The sequence below is a fragment of the Eptesicus fuscus genome, chromosome 12 (genome assembly GCF_027574615.1).
Source record: "Eptesicus fuscus isolate TK198812 chromosome 12, DD_ASM_mEF_20220401, whole genome shotgun sequence".
Lineage (NCBI taxonomy): Eukaryota > Metazoa > Chordata > Mammalia > Chiroptera > Vespertilionidae > Eptesicus > Eptesicus fuscus.
Genome location: NC_072484.1, coordinates 75,040,685 through 75,057,437, shown reverse-complemented (window position 1 = coordinate 75,057,437; position 16,753 = coordinate 75,040,685).

Genomic DNA, 16,753 nt, shown 5'->3' with positions numbered 1-16,753 from the left:
AGCACATGTAAAATGGTCACAAGACTGTATTGGTGGTTGTAGGAGTTGAACAGAGAGAGCTATGGTGCAGGACTGAACAATAAAATATTCTCAAGGCAGTGAGGCTTAGATGGGACTTGAAGGGGAGTAGGATTTAGCTGGTTGGAGCAGAGGGAAGATGCCACCAGACTTTACAACACAGGCATACATCTCTACTCACTCACTCAGCTAGAGAAAGGGTACAAAGTTGCCTGGAGGCAGAAAGAGCACAGAGGAGATGACAAAGGGGCACATGAGTTAGAGTAGCAGGTTCCCAATTTTAGCTTGCTGGGATCAAGACAGGGCTAAAGTGCTCAGAGAGCAGGGAGGCAGCAGTGCCCAGAGGAAGGAGGGGTGCCCAACGCTTGTGCAAGCTATGCCCGACGGGTGGGGCCTCTCACCACACTTAGAGGAAAGTGCACATGAAATGCCATCTTGAAGCTAAGTGACTTGGTAGAAGGATGACATAAAATACATGAGAGACCAAGTCTATGGCAGGTGGCCATAGTGAATGTGACTCCATTTACACCAGCACCATGTCCTAGGGAAACTTGATGTATACAGATGAGGGCAAAGGAAGTAACACCGGCAAGTTTCTGGTGTCAAGCACAGGGATGTTGGACTGTGTGGCAGCACCAGGCTATGTGGGCAACCAGCTGTTCTTCTGCACTTTGCTGTCTTCAGTGAGAATACAGCTAAGATCAGAAAAGATTAATCCCTACCTTCAGAAAAGCTGGTTCTGGTCAGAGACAGGCAAACAAGAGCCTGGGAGAAATCCCTGGTGCTTTGCTACAGTCATCACTCAGTTTCTCCACCAGTATGCACGTTAGCAAGAGTGGTCAAGGAGTGACACTATGAAAACCCTGTCTGTGCCAGCCAGGAGCTCCCAACACAGGAAGGAGCCCCACATGAGGAAGACTTTGGTCTTCCTGTGTGCACGGCAGTAGCTCAAGACAGTGGTGGAAAGGAAAGGATGTTACAAGGAAGATGGGTGACCTTCTCAGAAGGGCTGGCTGAGTTGGGAGCTGGCTTTGAAATGCAAGAAGAATCCAACTTGTGAGTAATGAGGAACTCACGGGGAGCAGAGAACAGGCAGTGTCAGGTTGTTCCCGTCTCACTGCCCCAAGGCAGTCAGGATCCAAATATTCCAGATTCTCCTTAAAATCCTGGGTTCAAAATCCCAGCTCTGCCATTTGCTGTGGTGCAATCTTGGGCTTATTTTCATAATCTGAGTCCCAGTGTCCTCATCTGTAAGAGGGACATCATAATGTTCACCCAGTAGGATTGGTTTAAGGGGTGGATGAATTATGAAATGGAAAGAAGTAGGAGTTCAACAAATAGCAATTCTCTTCCTGCTCTGCAGGTCCACTCTGATATGTGGGATTTATGTTGAGAACTCATATAAATATCCCTGTGGCATCTAATTACATATCCACCTGCACTGCCCTCTGGGGGCGGTGAATCCCATAGTTGCTTCCTTCACCAGGGATCATCCTCAATGCTCAGACACACCTTTTCAGTGTCTCCCCACAAGTCCCACTGCTCATCTGAGGACCCAAAAATTCCTGGTTTGTGGAGAGCTTTGAGGCAGCCAAAACTAAAGGATACTAATAGTGGGTGATTTCAAGGGGCCCTGCAAACCTAAACCTGCTGCCATGAATAGATTGAGAGGCCTGAATACCAGGTGGGGATCTTCGTCAGTTTCGTTTAGTGTCATAAATGTGCAATGCTGCAGGGAGGGCTGAACTCTAACCCCCTCCCATCACCACCACTACTCTTGAGAGGATCTTGGCAGGGTGAGTGAGAGTAAAGAACCTGAGGGAGGGAGGGCTCCCCACTAGGGCAGGAGGATTCAGGAAGGACTGGCTAGGCCTGGAACGATGACTTCACCAGCAGTTTCGCTGTGGCCAAACCTGGAAGTTCAATTACAGGGGCTCCTCTAGAATGAGACCAACAGGAGCTGAGTTATGGCATCATCCAGGCTTCCCCCAATAGACAAGCTTCCCCTGCCAGGCTTTTCCCACTAGACAAGCATGGGGCTGAGTAGGTCCCCAGAGATCACCTCCCACACCACATAAGTGAGCCCCCTCTTCCCCAAGGATATCTTCCTCAAGTACATTGGGATCAGGGGAAAGAAGAAGGCAGGGTAGGAAAAGGAAGGACCAGGAGAACAGCCAACTGGGGAAAGAGCAGAATGCCCTTTAAAAGTGAGATGTCCCGGGGAAGAGCTAAACAAGGACCTCTTTTCATCAAATTAGCACTTGGAACCTTCCAGGTCCTGTGGCAGTTAGCAGAGATTAATTATCTGTTAGCTGAGAGGCAGAGTGGGGCAGATGCCTGAGGGTGACACCTGGAGATAGGGGACCCCAAAAGAAACTAAGAGGACATCATAGAAGCCAGGGATGCCTGGAGGACAAGTGTTTCCTCCTTACTGGGGCTGAAGGTTGGCCCTGACACAGCAAACCATCTGGCACCCCCAGGAAGGTATCACTGCAGGGTCCCCCCTGGTGGGACCACACCACAGGCTTGCAATGCTGCAGAAAGATGAAAGGCATTGACGAGAGGGTAACAGCTTTCAACTTTCATCTGAATTCTCTCTACCAAATGCAGGAACCAGATAGCAAAGAATGCTACACTAAGATCCAAAATGGTCAGAAATGACTCAGCCCCTTACGTCCCAGATGACAGAACTGACACTCAAGAAGACTCACAGCTTACCAAGATGACAGTGACTCGGTGCCCCATCTCCGACTCCCACCCACTGACTCTGTCCCCCAATCCCAACTCCCACACAGTGACTCTCTCCCCCAACCCTGACTCCCACACAGTGCCTTTGTCCTCCAGCTCTGACTCCCATTTCCTAGCTCTTTTCATAAACTCAGTTATTCAAGAGGGAGACAGGGCAGCCTTGGTCCAGCCAGTCAGCTCCTCTTGTGCCTGGCATCATCATGTCCAATAAGAAACATTTCTGCCCCTGACTGACCCCAGGGTTTCCCAATAGCTAACCCACTGCCTATGTCCAGAGCTGATTTAGCTATTTGGGCATGAGTGGTTGATTAGTAAGAGGAAAAGCAAGCACTTTGGCAGGGGCATAACCGGGCAGGCACACAAATGTGTGGGGCAGAAGTCCAGAGAGGAGGCAGCTCCATTTGGAAACACCCCCACCAGGATGCAGATGTTCCAGCAGCTGGCTGACCAGCAGGCCTAGCAGGAAGCTGCTCTAGCTCTGACCCCAAAACCCATGCCTCTTGCCCGACCCCCTTCTTGCCCTTCCACTCCAGTCTTCTCCCTGCCTCTCTCATTCCCTTCTGTTCATTCTACTCTTCCCACCTCTTTCTCTGCCCTTTGCTGCATTTCTCACCTCCACACTGTCCCTTACACCTTATCCCTTCCCTCCAGGTTCGTTCTCTCTCTCTCTCTCTCTCACTCTCTCTCTCTCTCTCTCTCTTTCTCCAGCCCTTCCTCCCTCCTTTCCTTGTGTGGACATTATGGTGCTGAGTAGCTCATCTGGGAAGAAGAGCCTACCTGGCAGTATTGCAGTATTTGGGTCTTGTTCTTCTGGCCAAAAGCAGGGCGTGCAAACACAAGCAAAAGTGCTCAAAAGGAGAGGAGGGTTCTTACCTAAGGACACACTCCATTTCATATTCCCTCCATTGGATAGATGGAAAAAGAGAGGAAGATAATCAGCCCACTGAAGAGTTGGAACTCATGGGGCACAGACATAAAATGATTTGCTTTTTCTCCAATCCCTATTTTCAAAGAGGCTCTGTCGAATCCCCTTTCCCAAACATAATGACAATCCAGGCATATCTTGCTGCTGGTTTATCACTTCCAATTATTAAAAGCACAGATGATCTGAGCCTTGTTAAGAACTCCACCATATATCCAATAAGGCATCATCTCCTCCCTTTCCCCAGCACTGGACCAAAGGATGAGCAGATGAGAGGGGGAGCTTGGTCTACTCTTTGGACATCTTTCACTCTACCCTCTACCCTTGGTGTGTTGGGGCAAAAATGATAAATATAAAAGATAGAAAGTTTGATAGGTGTGGTGTTCTAGTGGTCCTCCTTTGAATTGACTGGCCATTACTGTCCCTAGCTTCTAAACCTTAGCTCACTTGCTCTCTCGTGGTGGCCACATAGTCTTTGGAGGCCACCCACAGGAGCTACCATTCACAGTCTCCTCAGGGGAAGATTCAGCTCCCCCTCTCCCCATTTTACCCTCTCATCACCCTCTCTACCTCTGCCACTGGGCTCTTCTCCCCAGGCAGCTAACCCTTTGGTGGATCAATCAAACAGTGGAAGGTGCTGTAGAGGCAAGGCATGCAAACTGGAGGTACTACTCAACCTCTACATTCCAAATTATTCTTTCACTGGGAAATCCAGGGGGCCATGTTCTGGTTCCTCATTAGCCAGCTGAGTGACAACTGGCCTTTGAAGGTAACAGAGCTGAATTCAAATTCTAGGTCATAACTCACTCACTAAGTGAGTTTGGCCAGTTATCAGCCTTTTTTTCACCCATTGCTTCATCTGCAAAATGGAGATGATAGTATATCTTCCATCCAGTGCTGCTAAATATGACCACACTTTGCACAGGACTGCCATAAAATCAGTGTCTGATAAGTACTAGGCACATTACCTTGCCTTTTGGAACCCAACCTCCCTCTTATTTAAAATAAAGAGGAGTATTGTGAGCTCCCAAGTTTCTTTTTAGCCTTCAATTCGCTGGAAAGTGCATACATGTATCTTCTCCAACTGGGTATTACCTATGTGTATACTGTCAGGGACACAACTCTCCTTCCAGGTCTGCCCAAGTGTATTTATTGAAAGAAGAGGCTGGGGAACTCAGCTATCAACAATCCAACCCATTCAGTGAGTCAGTAACCATCACTAAGGACTCACCAAACCTAAGAATGAATGAGGATAGATGATTCAGCATTGTCCATGCTCAGTACTAGAGATGGGATACCCTGAACACACTCTATTTAAGGGGTTTAGGACTGCTGTCTGGGTGTCTGGAAAACAATAATTTCTTACTGTGATATCTTTATTTCTTAAGTCACAAACCACACACCAACCATGCAAGCCATCTATAGGAAATGGATAAAAAGTTGCAGTATCATTCTCCTACTATTTTGGGGGAATTGAAAAATAGAAAAGGAACTTCTTTTGCCCAAGGTCACACAGTACCTAGAATTAAAACTCTCTTTATCCCATAATTAGTCTAATGGCCAAATTGCCTACAAAGCACTTTTCTCCCTCTCCTTGGCCATCCTTAGCTTCTGCTTGGAGCAAGGAGAGGAGATCTGAGACCTCAGGGTTGCCTTTTACTTTGTTCTCACTCCAAGCTGGTCAGACTCTGAGAGCCACTGACATTCCACAAAGGCAGAGCAGAGCTTACAGGTTTGGGATGAGGCCAATTTAGAGCATTCTCCACTCTCCTTGGGTTCTCAGTGAAGACAAAACCCAATAACCTTGGGATACCAGAAAGAACTCGACAGTATATTTGGGTTTCCTGAAAACTCATGGAGAACTTGGCCAGGCAAAGAATGCATCAACAGCTTTTTTGATGACTTCAATGTAAATGAATTAGAAACAGATGGATAGAGTTTCCCTTCAAATACACATGTGCTAGAGAGATGCAGCAGAGAAAATGCTTATACCTGTGTATTTCCAGGGACTGGGTCAACCCCAAACAGAGTGGGATGTTTTGCTGAGTCCCAAGCACTGGCTTTTTCTCCTGTCCCTAAAAATAACTGAGCTGTCCAGCTGCTGAATGGATATTTTCTCTTTTGGTTTTGTTTCACTTGGTTTTCTCACAAAGCACCAGGGTGATAAATGACTTCAAAACCTGATGGAATGTTCTAGAGGAATCAGTCATCCGGAAAAGTTTTTTAAAAAAAGAAACCTGCCACTATGCTCACATCATTCCCCTCACCGGCCATCCTGCCTCTTGAACATTATCTGCCGTTACTTACCCATCCGTCAATGTCAACCTGATATCTACTTCCCCTGGGAAATCTTTTGGGATTACTTTGGTCATCGTGGACATAAAAATCCATTATTGCAACAATATTTTGATCACCTAGTGTGTGCTCACAATATTGAGCATTCAATGAAGGTCTAAGACAAAACCCTTGCCCACAGTGAGTTTTTATCTAATTAAGAAGCTCCTACAAACTCATGAAACAATTAAGAGATAATGACATGTGGTTCAGGGAGGTCAAAATTAATGATACAAACATTAGATGGCTTTAGGAATTCAAACAATGGAGAAGGCACTGTGTATATTAAAGATGCCAGAAATAGTGATAATAACCAACATCCATGAACTGCTATGTTTAGAGGACTTTTAACAAATGTTTTCTCTTTGGATCTTCACAAAAGTCCTTTAACATAGACAGAAATTGGTTTTGCAAATGGGAAACAGGGACTCGGGACGATTAAATGTCTCTTCAAGGTCACACAACTAGTAGTGGTGCAGCATTGGAGCCCAGCCCATGCCTTCTAGCCCAGGCACCTTTGCCGCTTCTTACAAAGATATGTTTAAGTCAGATATGTGAGGCTCCCTGGTGTAACTATGGCCTTATCCTAGAAGCTCCGTATAACTGGAATCTCTTGGACATTTCTGAATATCTCCAAAGTTGATTTGCACACTACCACCTTCACATGTTGCTAATGAATTGCACTCACCTGGGATTTTCTCCTCTTTGCTTTCAATTTTAAAGATCAGCATAAATTTGTACCTTGGATTTCCCCTGCCTAAAATGTGTTCTCCTTCTTTGGAACAAGTAGGACTTCATCCCTGTATCTCTCACTGGGTTACACATCACTTCTTTTATCTTGGACTTTTATTTAAATAATCTTAGGTTATTGTTTAGCACATTAATGTTTCATCTTCTGCAGAGATTAGCTACTCTCTGAGGAAACCGTTTTGCCTGATACCTGCTCCCAACTGTTTCAAGAGTAGACCAACGCTATGCTGAGTAACTGCGTATTAGTAAGAGTAAAAATCTCCACCACATAATGAGGACTCCCACATCTGTAGCCCCTCTTGCTATAGGACTCTCCACCTGCACGTTCCACATGCTTCTCAAGTGTCTCAGGTTGACTATGCTACTATCTTCCCCTAAAACTAGCTTTGCTTCTAGAGGTTTCTCTTCATGTAATTCTCCCAACCAGACTCAGAAGGTAACCATCAGTTTCAATCCTGACCCCATTGAATCCTATTGGTTGTTCATTTGAAGTGTATTGTGTGTAAAAGGGGCCCTGTCACGTGCTGGACAGTCTGGCAGAGATAAAGAACAGATTCCTTGGAGAGGTCTCCATCTAATGAAAGGCAAGAGACACAGGGAAATGATCAGACAACAACAGAGACCCTGTGTAATGCGTTCACACTGCAAGGCCATAGGGATGACAAGCTTTGATTGAAGTAAGCCAGAAATGCTTCCTGCAAGAGGATTCAAGTGAGCCTTGGGAGCAATGAGGGCTGAGTTGAGAGGTGAAGAAAGGGAAGGTTCTATGGCTTTCCCTGTAGGGAGGGAAGAGAAGAAAAATGTGTGAGTCCTGCTCCCAGACATCAGGAGCCCTCCAGAGGGCAGGCAGGGAGAGACAGGTAGGGAAATTGTTGAGGTCCAAAAGGGGATGTTATATTCAATGGGGCTGGCTCAGGGAACTGAGAAAAAACATACCAGAACCAATGTTCAGAACCTAGACTTCCTTTCCCTTCTCTTCTAGAACAGAGCCAGATGCAATCACACCAAGACGGATTCTGGGGTTGCTCTTACCCGACCATGGCACATGGTCTCAGCAGCTACATTGTCAGAATGAAACAGCACAGGCCTTCCATACTGCCTTTGAGAGCCTCCCTCTCTGCCTCACAGTCTAACTCGAAGAATGCCTTGGAGTGCACCGAGACCAGGAACCTCAGGAGAGCCTCACCAACGCTGGCAGGATGTGGGCAGCTAAGATCATAGGGTTGCAGCTTTAATGACAGGTTAACTTCATGGATGATCTGGCAGAGATAAAGAACAGGTTCCTAAGAGAGCTCCCTGTCACACAAAAAAACAAGATACACAGGGAAACAATCAGACTACAATGCAGAAGGGCAAAGAGGAAGTTAGCCTGCATTCAGAGTTCCCTACCTGGAGAGGCACTAGGGACAGAATCCCACCTGCCTTTCCTTTCTTGCTCTGGCAGCCATGAGAATGCTCCTCCTGGACTTACAGGGAGCACAAGTCTGACTAAGCTCCAACTCCTAATAGTTTAACTCTACTGATTTGGGCTCAAGGACTCTCTGTGACTTTTTAGAATCTCCTTAAACTAATCTAGGACACTTTCATCCAATCTTCTTTCCATCTCTTTCACAAAATCAGATTTAGATGTGGTTTGATGATTTTGGGGGTGGTGAGAATACCTAACATAACATCTACCTTCTTAATAAATTGTAAAAGTGTACAGGAGAAAATTATTAACTATGAACATAATGTTATTCAGCAGATCTCTAAAACGTTTTCAACTTTCATAACTAGAATTTTATACCCACTGAACAGCAACTCCCCATTTTCCCTTCCCCCCAGACCCTGGCAATCACTTTGTTTCTATGAGTTTGACTACTTTAGATGCCTCATATAAGTGGAATCATGCAGTATTTGTCCTCCTGTGACTAGCTTATTTAAATTAACATATAATGACAGGATTTTCTTCGTGTGTGTGTGTGTGTGTGTGTGTGTGTGTGTATTAGTCCTCACCCGAGGATATTTTTGCATTGATTTTTAGAGAAAGTGGAAGGGTGGGAGAGAGATAGGGAGAGAGACACATTGATTGGTTGCCTCCCGTATGCATCCTGACCGGGCTAGACTATAACCAAAGTATGTGCCCTTTTATCAGAATCTAATCCATGGGACCCTTCAGTCCATGGGCCGATGGCTCTATTCACTAAGCCAAACCAGCCAGGGTGGATTTTCTTTTTTAAGGTTGAATTATATTCCATTGTATGTATATACCATATTTCCTTTATTAGTGCATCATTGGACATTTAGTTGCTTCTACATCTTGGCTATTGTAAATATTGCTGCAATGAACATGAGAATGCAAAGCGTCACTTCAAGATCCTAATTTTAATACCTTTGGATAAATATCTCAAAGTTAGATTGATGGATCAGATGGTAGTTTTATTTTTAATTTTTTGAGAAATCTCAACACTATTTTCCATAGTGTCTACATCATTTTTCATTTCCATCAACAGTGTGTAAGGCTTCCAATTTTGCTGCATCCTCACTAACACTTGTTTTGTTTTGGGTTTTTATATACTAGTAATGGTGATCCTAATAGGCGTAAGGTGGTATCTCATTATGGTTTTGTTTTGCATTTTCCTGATGATTAATGATGTTGAGGATCTTTTCATATACCTCTTGTATGTTATTCTCTCTTCTATTTCTGGGAATCCAATTAAACATGAGGTACAACATATCACTCTTTTTTCTATGTCTCTTGCCTTTTTCTCTGATGTTTTCACCTCTTATATGACTAGGCTTCATTCTGGATATTTTCTTCTGACCTATATTCCAGCTCACTAACTCTCTCTTCAATTAAGTCTAATCTCAAGTAAACCATTCCATAAAGTTCTTAACTTAGAGTATTTTCCCAACAATCTCTATATAACTAATTTTTAAATACATTATATCAATTTCATATTTATTGTTCTCTGTTGAAATTTCCATCTTGTTTTAATTGTTTTAAAAATGTAAATATAATTATTTAAAAGTCTGTGCCTGATATTTCAGTATGTGGATTTTTACTTGCTTTTGCCATACACTTGAGAACAATAACCATCTTGGATTAACTTAATCCAGTTTCAGGTATCAAGGATTTCTGGGCCATCCAATGACTCAAATTAGACTGGAGTCTTGAGATGGTTCCTGTACTTACTTTCACCTTTATACCTAAAGTATACCCTTTCAAAGTCACAACCCAAGTTGAAAGTAATTTACCAATGGTACATCTCTGGATTTTTATCTTCTCTTGAGTAATTCTCCACAATTTTGTTAGATTTCCAATATCTTCAAACTGTTCCTTTTTGTTGTAGCTGTTCATCTATTCTAGTCCTCAGCAGAAGGGTTTGTCCAATTTGACTAGTTTTCCAATTCTGCACTGTCCCACCTCTGACACCTAGAAATTCTTTACTGCACTCTGCTCAATTCAGCCCTTCTCTAAAGATATGTTGTTACCAAAGGGAATTGAAAGAATTATAGAGTGTTACTCAAAGAACTCAGCTCCAAGTCACTTCTGCCCCAGTATGGCCTTGGCTTCATGTCCCAGTACTAGTAACTGGGCTACAACTTATTCTTCAGACCACATAATACCCATCTTGATTCTGGTAAACTCATCCATGTCCTTATCTTTGCACCTAAAGACATGCCCTGTACTCTACACCTCCAGGACTGGGTTCCTAGCTCTGAACTACAGCAGCTCTGTGGGCATAAGGTCAGGACCCTGAGACCTGCCAATGTTCCTGGGATGCAACCTGCTGGCTAGGTTGTTGGTTTGCGGACACATGATCCCTTCTGCCCTTTCTAGGACTTTCCTGAGGCTATTTGTCAGGACATTATCTAGCTGCTCCTCAGCACTTCACCATAAGGTCTCTCTTGTAAAGCTGGCCTTCCACCTTCCCTTGCCCTGGGTTTACCCACCCTGAGCTGTCCTCTACCTAGCTGGGCCTGTCCAAGACACTAAATCCCATCATTGCTTCCCTCTGTGCACCCAATCCTACCAGGAGGCAACCTGGCCACAACATGAGATGAAGGACCTGAACCACACAAGGGATTCATTCATTCACTCACTCACTCATTTACTCATTTCCTTCTTCATGACCTGGATTCCAGAGTAAGGGCAGGTAGATACCTTTGTAAGAAAGTGCAACACAACATTAAGTATATAATTAGCAATAAGTTAACTACTCAAAAGCTATGGGCTTTAATCTTATCATCGAGTTGACGTTTCAATTTTGACTCTATAGTGGTAATACTAGGTTTGAGAGACCAAATTTGTCCAGGACTTGGCTAAAAACTATAAAACCTTATTCCTATGATAACACCTGTTTGAAATAAACACAGTATCATTTTCATGTAAAGACTTTGGTGGAAGCTTTGCTTTATTTATTTACTCAACAAATATTTATTAAGCAGGCTCTGAACTGGGGATACAGAGAATAAGCACGAGGGGCATTGTCCTCCAGGGTTCCCCAGTCTGCTGACTCTATAAAGGCTATAATGGGGGTGGCGCAAAAAGAGAGGCCTGAGCCCCTATGGAACAGGAAATCAGGGAGAATGTTTTGAACACTGAAACTGGGACTATGCTTCGCGGTCAGTGATCAGCTGGATTCTTTCCCCATATCCACTTCCTGCTTCCCTCTGACACAGCTCACTAACTTTACAGATACATTTTTCAAACTGGAAAAGCAAAACTAAGCTCTGTGGGTCTGAGTGATTGCTTACTCTAAATTAGTAGAGTTTGAGTTAATGAGGTTTAAGAGGGTCATTTTTCTCCTTCTAGTCAAGTCGGCCTATGCTCTGCCCATGAGGGCCCTGGAATAAGATATTGCTGTGTTTCTTTAGTCCCTTATTCCATATGCTCAGGTTCCTCACTCAAATATCTAATTATCTCCTACTAGACAAGCTGACCTGAAGTCCTTTACCATTAGGAAGGCTGGTAGGTCATACCCTCTAATGTCTCTGTTCTATTTCTCAGTTTATTACCAAGCAGAGTAAGTATCTAATAATATCCAACTGTCTAGCTGTTTCTTAGGTGTCAGAGAGTTTTTAAATAGGGTTCCTATGCTAACTATCCATATAATCTAGGTAGGTGGACAAAATATATTTTCATTATGACCTAGCTAGTACACACTTACTTATTCCACGAATGGTTATTAGGTGTTAAGAATGCACCAGGCACTGCACTAGACATCAGAAGCCTTAAGCCAGGAGGACAAATGGACACACCAACATAAAACTGCAGTGTTAGAAGCAGGGGACCATGTAAGATTTCCTCAGCACAAGCAGACAGATGACACCAGAGCTGACCTAGAATCTGAAAGACCCCCAGCCCAATCCACCACAGCCTAGGCCAGCCCTGCTCTCCTAGGTTCCTGTCCCAGGGGTTCCACATGTGCCTATGTGGCCTCACATGATATAAAATAAACCCCAATGCCTAATGTAAACTGAGCAACTCACATCTACCTTAGAGTCGGAACAATGCAACAAGAGAGGCCCACTCCCAGACCTCTGGCTCCTGTTCACATGCTGAGATCTGAATCTACCATGCACAAAGGCAGAGCCCAAAGGCAGACAGCTAATGGAGACCCAGATCATAATTGTTAGAACCAAATCACTTCTGGTGGCAACAAGGTGTGCTCTGGAGGCGCATGGCTGACTCAGAGGGCTGACAGAGGCCTGGGAAGAGGAAAGGGAAGGGCATTCCCTGAGGGAGACAGAACCTGGACCTTCTTAGTGGCTGGGAAGACAGGTCCATCCAGCTGTCATCACCCTCCCACACTCTGGCCCCCAGATCTGGGTCAGGACAAGTGGGTGGTAAGAAAGAAGAGAGGTGCAAAGTGACAATCCTAAGGTGACAAACGGAAAAGGCCACGGGACAGGTTGCTCCTCTGGAAGACACTGCAAACCATACCAACACTTCATGCAAATATAGCTCACATTTATACAAACACCCCCAAGGGCTCTGCTAGTTGCCAGGGGAAAACGGTGAGTTCTGATGGAAAAGAGCTGCTGACCTCCATTCTCTCCCAGTTTTACCTCCCTGTCTTTCTCTCCTGCAGTCAGAGGATGGGACACAAGACTTCAACCATTGGGTCTTCAGGAAGCTCAGCCCCAACTACAAAGAGACATGAAATCCTTCAGCAAGACCAGAGCTCCCTTTAGGGGTAGCCAGCTTACCTGCATTTAGACACCCAGACTTGGCTGCCCCAAGATCTCTCTCTTACCTGAGCAGTACCCATGCTACAAACCTTTCTCCTCCCGTTTTCCATCCAACACATCTCTCCCCTCACCCTGAAATTGACAATAAGGACCCCACCCCAAGCTGACTCCTCCCTTTCTGGGAATCCTCACTTTGGCTTGTTCGTTTTTAACACTATTTCCCAAGTGGTTCTGCACCTGAGGCAACTCCCTGGAAGGAAAGAAAAAGACTGAATTTTGAGGAAATAACTCCCCTGGAGGCCCGACCAGGGCTGGCTTCTGGAATTCATTTTCCAGCTAAGCACTTTAGAATCATGTTCCTCGTGGTTATTAGCACGAGTGACAACAGCCTTTTCCTCCCTGCGCCACGCAGATTAAAGAAACCGAAGACGACATTTCTAAAAGTGTTTCCATCTCAACCCACAGAGAATCAATACAAGAGAAGAGCATTGCCTTAAACGCTAATGTTATCCAAACTCAAATTCATTTTTGATGGATTGGTGGTAACTGGGTTTCCTTGAGGCGAGGCCAGGATAAATTTACACATTTCCTGAGTCTTTCTCTCTTGCCCCACCTCCATCTCCCGCACATGGAGAGAGAGCGCAGTGAATGACACACTCACATCCCTCGGCCCTCAGGACACAATCTGTTTGGGGGAATTGAGAACCTATTTCTAGCAAAGAGGTCCTGGGGCTCTGCCTCGGCGTCTGCCAGCACTGACTCTATGACTCAGGGTCCACGGTCTGCTGGGAGAGGCACGGCACAAGCTGCAGAGCCTTGGGCAGAGGATGTAGACGCAGACACCAGGACTGTCTGCTGTCCCTATTAGACCCAGCCGCATCCCCATTCCTTCCCACTGCTGGCCCCGTGATTCCTGCCATCACTACTGTGCATTCAAGCCCAACCCTGCCATGGAACTCAGGACCAAGAATGGCCTGAAGCAGAGGGGTGATAGCAAGCCCAGTCCCACATTTTAAGGCTTAGCATCCAATAGCTGCTAGCCTCACACATGTGCCTGGCTCCCATTCTGCTCTATGAATGCCCGACCTCACTTTCCTATTCCTCAGGGCTCAGCTCAGGCATCAAAACCCTCATTCCCTGACCTACTTGCTGGGTTGGCCTCTTCTGTCTCTCATCAGGAACACCTCCTCTGAAATTCTGACCACCCCAAACTACAGGTGGCTGTCTGTGTAGCTCCAGTGCTACCACATGAACTACTTGATGATAAGGTCCACATCTTACTCGGCAGATCTGAGACAGGGCCTGACACACAGATCATAGAAAAAGGAGGAGAAGAAGGAGGAGGAGGAGGAGGAGGAGGAGGAGGAGGAGGGGTGGGAGGCAGGGAAGAGGAGGAGGAGGAGGAAGACAAATAAGTAAAGGACAGAGGAATAATTAAATAAAGCCCATACCAGGCACCTAATTAATAAACAAAGCTTCTGTCCTGGCCTGATGGCTCAGGTGATTGGAGCTTCATCCCATACACCAAAAGGTTGTGGGTTCGATTCCCTAGTCGGGACCTCTACATATGCTGTTCTCTCTACTAGGTTTCTCTCTTCTGTGTTCTAAACCTGCCAGCTCCACTTCACCCTTCAAGTTTCGGCTTTCTTGGCCACCCATGCTAAATTCTGTTCTCCATACTTTAAGTGCTTCTCCAACACACACCCCGCCACCAATCATTTCTTCTCTATGAATCTTTCCTTCAAATATCTTTTCGTAATTTGTAATTATTTCATGAATTTCTTCATTAGTTTTAGTCTGTTCCCCTCCAAGCTCTAAGAAAGAGTATCATCTGTTTGTATCCAGATTGTCCCAGGACCCAACAGAGCTACTGGAATGTTCATTAATATTTTGGTGAAGGAGGAAGGAAGGAAGGAAGGAAGGAAGGAAGGAAGGAAGGAAGGAAGGAAGGAAGGAAGGAAGGAAGCCATCGCAGTCCCTCCCAGGATGGAATGCTTTTTGGCTCTTGGCCAAAGGGTGTGTCCCTCACTATTGGCTGTCTCAGTACCTTGAGACACTTTCCATTTCTATGCATGAGTGTTATTTGTCCCAGTACCCTTTGCTGACTCAGCCCCTATGACTGAAACGTGGCCTATGACTATGGTGCCAGTGTGCCACTGAGTTTTACTCACAGGCCTGAATCTCCTTCTGGAACTTCCCATGGGTAGCTCAGTGGCCCCGGGCCTCTGTTATCCCTCCCATGGACAGCATTGAATCTTATTCACACTAAGTCTTCCTCATCCCAATGGTCCCAGACTGTGCCTGGCTAGGTCTTAAAATATGTTACTACCAGAAAAATGACCCAAAGGAAATTATAAATATGATACACAGATAAAACCAATTCTATACCCAGGAGGTGCATGGTACTATTGGCATTTTTTATACATTGGGGTCAGTTCAGGTGACCAAAAAGACAACTTAAAAAATCAACACCAAAGCAGAGTTCTAATGGAAGACAGAAAAGGTAAATTTAACCCCAACCCCCAACTATCATGGGCTGGGGGAGGTGTGTGAGTAGTGTAGTATGGAGAGGAAACATTGACCCATCAATCAACAAACATGACAGAGGACCTACTGTGCGCCAGTCCCAAGATCTCCATCCAAAAAAACACAGAAGGAGGCAAATATTAGCATGAGAAAATCAGAGTCACCTGCAGAAAAATCACTAATTAATCTAAGTCACTGTGATGCTGTCCCAGATTGTGGTGGGGATACAGAAAGGGTTAGGCAGAGGCAAACGGGGTGAGGCTGCAACAGGTGGGCAGGGCCTGCTATGAGAAGGAGGCCTGGAAACCAGACAGAGATGTGGTAGGCCTACCCCAGGTCAGGAAGCAGTGGGATGGGGTGCAAACCCTGCTCTTGCCCTAACCCCTAACTGCTAACCCTGGTTCAACCACAATTCTCATTCTCTGGGGAAAGAAAAAGCTGGATCTAGCCCAGAAAAGAGCTATTTCACCCCAACAACAGGACTTGATAAAATGTCACTTTATTTATCATCCCCTTAGTATGACTGGGAAGGGCTTACCTGGCAAGATTTCAGGCATGAGAATTATATCCAGCTGTCCTTTTTCCTCCTGAATTCCTGGTTTGAGGTCTATGCTGTTCCAGTCCTAGAAGTTGTTCCACTCCACCTGAGCATCTTCTGTCCAGCACCAGTGACCCTGCCCTCACCTCTTGGGCTGGGTCTGATTTTGTCCATTGTTTCTTCAATGTTTCTTCAACTTGCTGCCTCCAATTCTGTTGTGCTGGATGTTGACTGAATTATAGAGCCATCACAAAGCTCAGTGCTATATGCTTTATTCAACTTATAATCACTCAGAGAGAGCAGACTGGAGGGATGGCACAGTTATTGTCATCATCGTGGTATATGGGAAGCCGTCATCCACCTTTTCCTGGCATCTTGCAACAGTCAGTCCAGATTCTTGGCTTGGCCATTGGATGGGCAGAGAAAGACCTGAGTCAATGACAGTGCAGATTCGAAGGTCAACTTCTTGAGAATTTGGCAGAAGTCTAAAAATTCTGCCTTCCTGATAAGTGAGAAACAGGGAGAGAGAAGAACAGATTACAAAGGCATCTTAGCATTGGTCTCAGTCGCAGATTCCTCATACACAGCTGGGAACTGAGCTGAAGGTTAGGGCTCTGGATCAAGGACATGGCTGCACCCCAGATCTCCAGAACAGGAAATTCCTCTGGAGGCTGAGTTCCCATTGGTAGGGCCTTTTGTAGAAGTGGTGGGACTGCATATTCAGTCACATCATGGAGTTT